This window comes from Camelus bactrianus, chromosome 16 (assembly GCF_048773025.1).
Source record: "Camelus bactrianus isolate YW-2024 breed Bactrian camel chromosome 16, ASM4877302v1, whole genome shotgun sequence".
Taxonomy (NCBI): domain Eukaryota; kingdom Metazoa; phylum Chordata; class Mammalia; order Artiodactyla; family Camelidae; genus Camelus; species Camelus bactrianus.
Window position 1 is genome coordinate 16,820,423 of NC_133554.1, and position 8,911 is coordinate 16,829,333.

Sequence of the window (8,911 nt, forward strand, 5' to 3'; positions counted from 1 at the left end):
AATTTTGATCATATGGTAGCTACATTCTCTGCTTGGCTATTTTTTTTTTCATTTAACATTACAAAATAACTTTTATAAGTTTTTATAAATTTGTATTTAATGTCTCATAATAAATATTCCATTCTATGAATATAGTTTACAGTTTATGTAACCTTACCTCTGTTGTTGGCTGTATAAGTTGTTTAATGTTTTGCTGTTATATATCACTTCTCTGTTTAGGGTTATTACCTTAGATTCTCACATTTCGCTAAAGGATATGAAAAGTTTAAGTCTTATGAAAAAGTTTTTTTTTTCTTTAAGCAATAATGGTCCCTCTTTCCTAAGTGAAAAATCATTTGGAAAATTTACCGGTATAGAGACAGCTTAATAGAAACTACGTGTCTGAGTAAAACACTCTTATTCCACTAGAGGCAATAATAATAATTATTATTATTTTAGCCAACATGTGTTGCCTGCTTCGTAGATCGTAGGCACGAAGTTTATCCTCCTCCTTTTACGGGTGAAGAAAACATGCCTGATGTCGCACAGCCAGGAGTGGACTGAGCTGGGGTTTGAATCCCGTTAGTCTGATGCCAGAGCTTGTGATGTTCTGAATCCAGGCAGGCATCTCAAGGTGTGGTCTTTGAGCACCTGCATCAGCATCCTCTAAAAATGTGGATTCCCCAGTCTTGACCAGCTCTCCTGAATCAGACTTGCAGGGGAGCTAGGAATCTGCCTTCTTAACAAGTTCCCCAGATAATTCTTCTAATTATTTATTCAAACTTTAGTTTTTGGTTTAAATTGTAAATTATATCACACCTACAAAAGATGTTATAAAACATATACAAAGTTAAAAAAAAAAAGGTAAAATGAGCACCTGTGTACCCACCACGCAGGGTACTGTACTGAACATTAGAAGCCTCTCCTGTGTCCACCTGACTGCTAGTCCTCCTCCCCCATCAGGGAACTGCCATCCTAATTTTCATGTTCTCCATTCCTTGCTTTTCTTTATAGTTTTACCCTCCCTGAAACTGTCTTTAAACAATATAGTTTTGTTTAGAAAAACAAGCCCAAGCCGCGCCCTGTCAGGAAATAGGAGTGAAGCCAATGATAAATGAAGGATCCCAAAAAGAGAGATGTTGAGCAGGGTCTGGGACAGAGTCTGGGTTCACCCTCCTCCCTGAGAAGATTCCACCTGGAGGCACCAGCAGGCACAGTCTTGGGAAGATAGCTCATTACCATGTGGGACTGCTGGGCAGGCCTGTAGATTGAATGTCTGGCAAAAATACAGCTGAGGGAGTGGGTGCCTTCTATCTTTGCTTCTCAGCTCAGTAGGACATCCCTCAACTTCTTAGAAAATGTCCACGGGGAATGCTTCTCAGGGAGAAATGAACATCTTCAGCTGATCCAGGCTAATTTCAGGCAATACACATGATGATTAAGATAAACAAGATACAAATAGTATGTGTCAGGCTCCCCCAGCAGTCTGTCCTCAGTGTGTCTGCGTCTTGTGATGCCCACCTGGACCACCCATCCACTGTGTCAGAACACAGAGGTTATCCTGGGATCCCCGTCACCATCCTCCGGTTTGCATCTTCTGTTTCCTGGGTCCCGTGTCTTCCGCTTTCTTGGTGATTCTCTAGTTTTTGTGGGGCACATCCTTCAGTAACTTTTATTTTTATTTTTTAACATTTTTTATTGATTTATAATCATTTTACAATGTATCAAATTCCAGTGTAGAGCACAATTTTTCAGTTATACATGAACATATATCTTCAGTAACTTTTAGAGCAAGGGTACGCGGCAATCGTATTTTTGAGCCCTCACATGTCTTTATTCCACTCTCCATACCCGATGATTTACCTGGGTGTAGAATTCCAAGCTGGAGAGAATTTTCCTTCACACCCTTGAAGACATTGCTCTGTTTCTCCTTGAATGTTGCCGTAGAGTCTGACCTTTTTATTCCTGATCCCTAGAATGCAACCTGTTTTTCCTTTCCTGAAGATTGTAGAATCTTCTTTTTCTCCAGTGTTCTGAAATGTCACAAAGGTGTGCCTTGGTGTGAGTCTGCTTTCGCCTGTTCTGCCAGCTTTGCTGGCCCTTTCAGTCTAGAAGCCCTTGTCCTTCAGTTCTGGGATGACTTTGTTGATTTTCCCCTATTTCCTGGGTTCTCCTTTTTGAAACCTGTCTTATCTGAATGTTGAACCTCCTCAACTCTTCTCTTTCTGTCTCTTTTCAAAAGATTTCTCTCTCATTTTTGCTCTAATATTCGAAAATGTTTCCATAGCTTTATCCTTGAATCTTTTTATTGAGTTTCAAATTTCTGTTATGTTTTTAATTTTTAAGAACCTTTTTTTGTTGTTGTTGATTTTTTCCTTCATATTTTTTTTTTACAGGATGCTGTAAAAAAGGAGTTCTTTTTTGGGAGCAAAATTTTTCTTCCGTCTCTCAGAGGATACTATTAGTTGTTTTTTTTGTTTGTTTGTTTGTTTTTCCTTCTTCTTCTCTCTTTGCATGGCCTGTGATTGCCCCAAGTTGTTTTTTCCTTTGGTTTCTTTTGTCTACATCTTCCATGACAGATGCTCTCTCAGATATCTGGTGAACCTCCTGGTGACTCATAGGCATCTAAAGGTTTGAGACTGTGGCTTGAGTGTCTCTTAATCTCTCTAAAGCTTGTTGTTCCAACTGACATCCCACAGAGAAAAACAAATATTTCAGGATGTTTTTTCTCCAGAAGAACCAGAGCTTTTCTCTTCCAGTTAGAGGCCTAGCCCTTTTCCTGAATGAAATCGAATACGACAGTAGCCTTAGAGGTGGCTTCACCAGTTATTCAGCCCACGCTCCATCGCCCGTGTGTTTATTTGTACCGTCTTACATCCCTACAGCCCTGCCAGTGCTGCTAGCGTTCCTGTTTAGGCTGGAGAGAAGCCTGGCACTGGCCATCAGGGACCCGGTGCAAACCTTGGCTGTCCTCACCTGCTGGGCGGGCTTAAGTTGAGGCCAACATCCTGGCCCAGAGCAGAGATTATAGCCCATTCAGGGAAGCATGCAGAAGGCCGGAAAGGGCCCTGTCCAAGGCCAAACTGTCTTACCATTGTATCTCTGCTCCAAAGAGGAAGGTGTGTGTTTGTGCAGAAGGACTGAGGATATGAGAAAGGAAGCCAAGGGCGTGGGGTGTGGAGACCGAGGGGAGGAAATCAATTTGCACTTAGAAGGAGCCATATTTTCTTTCCTAATAAAGATGTATTTTTATTTCAACAATAGATATAATTATATATCTTAATATGTGATTGATTAATCTCTGTATCATTTGGCCATTCAAAACATTTTCACAGACTATCATATGTCTGAGAGCGGGGTGGGAATGCAAATATAAATAAGAGTGTCTTCACGGAGAGGGAGGAATAATAGTAACAACAATAAAAGCAATAGTTTCGAAGTATTAGATCCATATTGTTATCTGTCAAGTACTTTGCATATAATTTTATGTCTTAAAACACCTTTCAAGGTCAGTTTTATTATAATGATTTTTTTTTTATAATGAGTAAACAATGATGTTGACAGTAGAGAAATTTGCCCAATGTCACACTGCCTCAGGGTAACACCGATAATAAGTTTCAGAGCTGGGATTCAAGCCCAGGTCTACTGATAACTCTGCAGCCAACAATCTAGCTCATTATACCACGTGGCCTTCAGTAGATCTTCATTCACTTTTAAGTGAAGCTTCTCGCAGGTCCCTATTATTAACTTAGACCCGATGGCACCCAGATTTGGACACATTGATCACCCCATTTAGAACCCCCTATATCAGTTATCTGTTGTCAGAGTAATGCTGTGTAACAAACCACTCCTAGACTCGGTGACTTGAAATAACAACCCTTTAGTCTCAAGGGTCTGCAGATTAATGAGAGGCTCTGCTTTAGGCTGTGGTAGCCAGAGGTCAGCTGAGTGAGGCTGGGCTGGGCTGGGCAGGTCTGCTGTAGGCTGCACATCTGTGTAGGCACTTTTCATGTGAATTAATTCTGAGACTCAGCTTGAGGGATGGCAGCTGTCCCAGGGGGAGCTCTTTTGGTAGCTGTGGCTGCAAAATGCAAGAGGGCCCACCTAACTGTGCAAATGCGTTTCCCTACCCCTGTTGGTGTCATGTCTGCGACCATCCTGTGATACAGAGCAAGTCCCTTGGTTGGGCCCAAAGTTAAGGGACAGGTGTGCAAAGTTACACGGTGAAGAGCATAAATATGCAGTGGTGGTGGTGAAGGAATGATGCTGATAATTCCACCTACCTCACGCAAACCTCACATTGGCCCTAACAATGTGCCTGTACATTAATGCGCCTGTGGGTGCCCATGCAGTTCACAGAGGTACTGTTAGGAGAAGTATACAAGAATTATATGCACATTGTAAAAACATGGAGTTTATAGTTTATACTGGGAAAGGTAGACACAAAAAAATAAAACAACTGCTAAAAGCAATGTGAGAATTTATTTAATTGACTCTGGGCCTAAAGAATGTGGACACATTATAATTCTCTTGGGACAAATTCAGCATCTTTCTATAGTTCAAAACAAGATGTTCCCTTGTTCCTGAAGCTTCTTTAACTCACAGAATTTGACATCACTGTCTGCAGGATCATGGTGTTGAGAGCTTGATGGCGTTGGCTTTATCACGGATCCTTAAACATTTAAGAATTCCTTTTTGTCTTGTATTGTTTGTTTTTATGAGGGGGAGGTAATTAGGTTTTTCTTTGATTTTCGCTTGGAGAAGGTACTGGGGATTGAACCCAGGACCTCTTGGGTGCTGAGCAAGCACCCTTCCACTTGAGCTATATCGTTCCCCTGAGAATTCCTTTTTAAAAGAGATGAAAAACCCATACAAATGAAAGTATCAGTTACGTGAGGGTGCCGTGAATATGGGTGGAAGAATTCTTCTTTTATAGATTCTTACATGCTGTCAAGTTGGTAATGTAGCTTTCCCAGCCGTCAGCATCTGATGAGGACCTTCAGATCAATGAAAATCCAAGGAAAATAGTCCGAGGCACTGCAGTGCCATCTCTCTCCACCTTCGGTGGATTCTCTGGGATTCTTGGCGACCTCTAGAATAGGGAATCTTGGTGGCCTTGAGTATCTTTCCCATGACCTTGGTTGTCCCAGGTTCGTCTCTCTGCCCTGCCACCTTGTGGATTTTGGGGGAATTGCGCCTTCCGCTGCAAGCCCTCTAGACTCGTATCACTGATTTGGCTGCCGCTTCCCTAGGAATGGGCACAGGCGGGTAGAAGAGAATTCTTCCCACCAGATTGACACTCACAACAAGATGACCTTGCTCTTTCAGTTTTGCTATAGTTCCTCCTTTTGGGACGGTATCCCCAGAGCCCCACCTGAAAGGCATTTGAGTGACCTTGCTGGTATCACACCTGAAGGGTCCTGTCCACCTGAGACCTGGAACCAGCATCCCAGGGTGGGATACAGGCCCCTGACTTTCTTTAGTATCACCTCTCCAGTCCACCCAAGGTTCCTTTTCTTCTTTTTACATTACGAAAGTGATACAATCTTACTTAGGGCTTACAGTCCAGAGGAGGAGACATTTTAAAAAGCAAACAAATAAAGACAACATTTACACGTTATGGTGAGTGCTGTGAGGTGGAGAGTCATGGTTGTAGTGGGAGCAGAGAACTTCATTAGGCAGGCTGGTAAAGGCAGTCTTGCCTGAGCAAGAGAAATTGCAAATAGAAACCTGAAGATTGAGAAGAATCCAGTCATTAAAAGAGGGAGGAAGAGCATGTGCAAAGGTCCTGGGTGGCAATGAGCTTGTTAAGTTGAAAGTTAAGTGTAGCTAGAGTGGAATGAGCTGGAGGGGTGTGGCTGAAGTGGGCTTGGAAAGGGCAGAAGTCACAGATAACACAGGGCCCTGTAGGGCATGGTAGGGATTCTGATTCTGTTCTGACCAGTAGGAAGATAGAGGAGGATTATTTATTTATTCATTCATTCATTTGTTCATTCATTTTTAGTTTTATTAGGTAGAATTGTTACAGTTTGACTGCACATATATAATATGTTGCATGTAAATACATATACACAATATACTACATGTACTTTTAAAATTTACATATATGTACTGTTCATTGTTTCTAAGAATGTTTAGAATTTTAGCTTTTTAAACTTACATAGTTATCAAAGGAATACAGCCAACCACAAAATAAGAATTAATTCAAAAATATACATATACCCCACTATTAACAGCAACATTCTTTATAATTGCCAAGCCATGGAAGCATCCTAAGTGCACACCCATAGATGAATGGATAAAGAAGATGCAGCACATATATGTAATGGAATACAACTCACCCATAAGAAAGAAGGATATTTTGCCATTTGCAGCCCTTCATTCACTTTTTTTTTTCACTTCAAAAACCAGAATTTTATAACTGGCATAAACATTTCCATTGCATCAAAAACAACAAAATACCTAGAAATAAACTTAACCAAGGAGGTTACCTATACTCTGAAAACTGTAAAAGAAGGAAATTGAAGGTGATACAAAGAAATGGAAAGGTATCTTGTGCTCTTGGATTGGAAGACTCAACATGATTAAAATGGCCGTACTGCCCAAAGCAATCTACAGTTCCAATGCAACCACTGTCAAACTACTCATGACATTTTTCACAGAACCAGAGCAAACAATTCCAAATATAAAGAATGATTCATAAGCTGGGAATTCCAATTTATATTTTATATTTCTATTTTAAGAAGACCGCCATTACTGCTGCATGGGAATGGGTTGAAGCAAACAGGGAGGGAAGCTAGGAGACCCGTTGGAAGCCTGGCGCAGGAGGCTGGGTGAGAAGTAGCAGTGACCTAGACTCCAGTGGTGACAACAGAGTTCGAAGAACTGAGACCCACACTGTTCCATGTGGTACCCACCAGCCACGTGTGGCTACTGAATACTTGAAATATGTGAATGTAAAATAAAAACCAGGTTCCAAAGACTTGGTACCAAAAAAAAAAAAAAAAAGGAATGTAAATTATCTCATTAATACTTTGTTTATCTTGATTCCACTTTGAAAAAATAACATTTTAGATATTTCATGTTAAATAAAATGTAATTTTAAAAATTTCACCTGTTTTTCACCTTAAAAAAAATGTGGCTGCTAGAAAAATTTAAATTATATATGTGGCTTGCATCCATAGCTCACATTATGTTTTTATTGGACAGCACTGATATAGACAAAAGTTACTGAATTAAAAAATACTTTTATAGTAAATTTCCACTGGATACATTAGAAATTTCTAGCTAGGTATAAATTTTCTTCCTGGTCCACAGAAGATGTTTATTTGAAACAACAAAACAATACAGTTAGTGTTTGTTCTAGGCACAAAGAATAAGAGGAATAAAAACCTTGACAATACACATAAAAACCAAGACGTTTAATGTGACAAATATATATTCCTAGACTAATGCTCCTAAAATTTGTTATTGAAAATTATCTAAAAGCAAAAGAATGTTACTAGCAGCAAAAAACCAAGCACCTAATTTTGAGCAAATCAATGTGCGAGGTGACTTTGCTAACAATGCATGATATTTTTCCTTGTTTACAGCCTGTTGAGACTATCTTTATGCCAACAGAGTGGGCCGAACACTGAGGCTTAATATCAGTTACACACCATTAGCATAAACTTGGACAACTACCGATAGGGGACTGTTTTCTTTTGAGCTGGCAAAGTAACTATACGGAAACATCAGATCATTTCTCTGAACTGAGAATTTTATCCCAATAAAGGCCACATACCTTCCACACACATTTTAATAATATGTTTAATAATTTACTTATGTAATGTTTTTTGGTGAGTTAAGTTTTATTTTATTTTATTTTTTTGAGTTGAACTTTAAAAGACTTCAGGTTACTGAGATTTTATTATCTTTGTAAAAATCAACTTAAATGTGGAGTAAGGCTGCTTACAGTCTTCCTGACAGCATACTGCATGAAGCCTTTTGGGAAGGTGCTAGGCTTTAAAGACAGCAGAATTTGGCTTGACTTCAGCATCCATAACGTGTGTCCTTGGACATCATTTCTCCTCTCTGAACCTCACTTCCTTTTCTTTTTCCTTGAAGAGGGGAGGTAATTAAGTTTATTTATTTTATTTTATTTTTTTAATGGAGGTACTGGGGATTGAACCCTGGACCTCATGCATGCTAAGCACGTGCTCTACCACTGAGCTATCTCCTCCCCGACCATGAACCTCACTTCCTTCTTTGTGAAATGAAGATGGATAATGGTGAGTAGTGAGTGCTAGCTGCCTTGCCATTGGTCCCTTTCTCCTCATCCTTAATCACACCCCACATGAGAGGTACTGATATTTCCTTTGCACGGGAGAGGAAGCTGAAGCTCAGAAAGAGTAAGTGATTGACCGAAGGTTACATTGCTAGAAAGACATGAGCCAGGGCATGAGCCCTGGTCTATCTGGCTCCAAGGTCAGCTGAAGACAATTTTTCCCCCTCATTAGACCCCTTGCTAATTTCCCTGCCTACCTCTGAAATTATCAGGAAGGTTAAGTTAGATTGGTGAATGGCTTTGGGAAAATGTCATAAGATATGCAAATGTACTGAAACAGTAGGAGCTTAAACTGAAGCTACAGATAAACACAAACTACTCCATGATGTATAGATATGTGTGTTTAAGTGAGATGATGGTCACTTGTTGCTTTCTCAAATTCAAGCTCTGAAAGTCGTACGAATCATTTCCTTCCTCAGGATGAAAATTGATAGGAATTCAGAGGAAAATATTTTCATGATCATACTGAAAACTCAGCATCAGAAGCGTTTAGCATCATGCCCTAAGTGCCGTTAGTCAAAGCATAAACAGTCTTTGGGCCAGATGTGGCTTCCTTCAAATAGGCAGGCTCACTGGGAGGCGATTCATTCTGCAACAGGCGGAGAG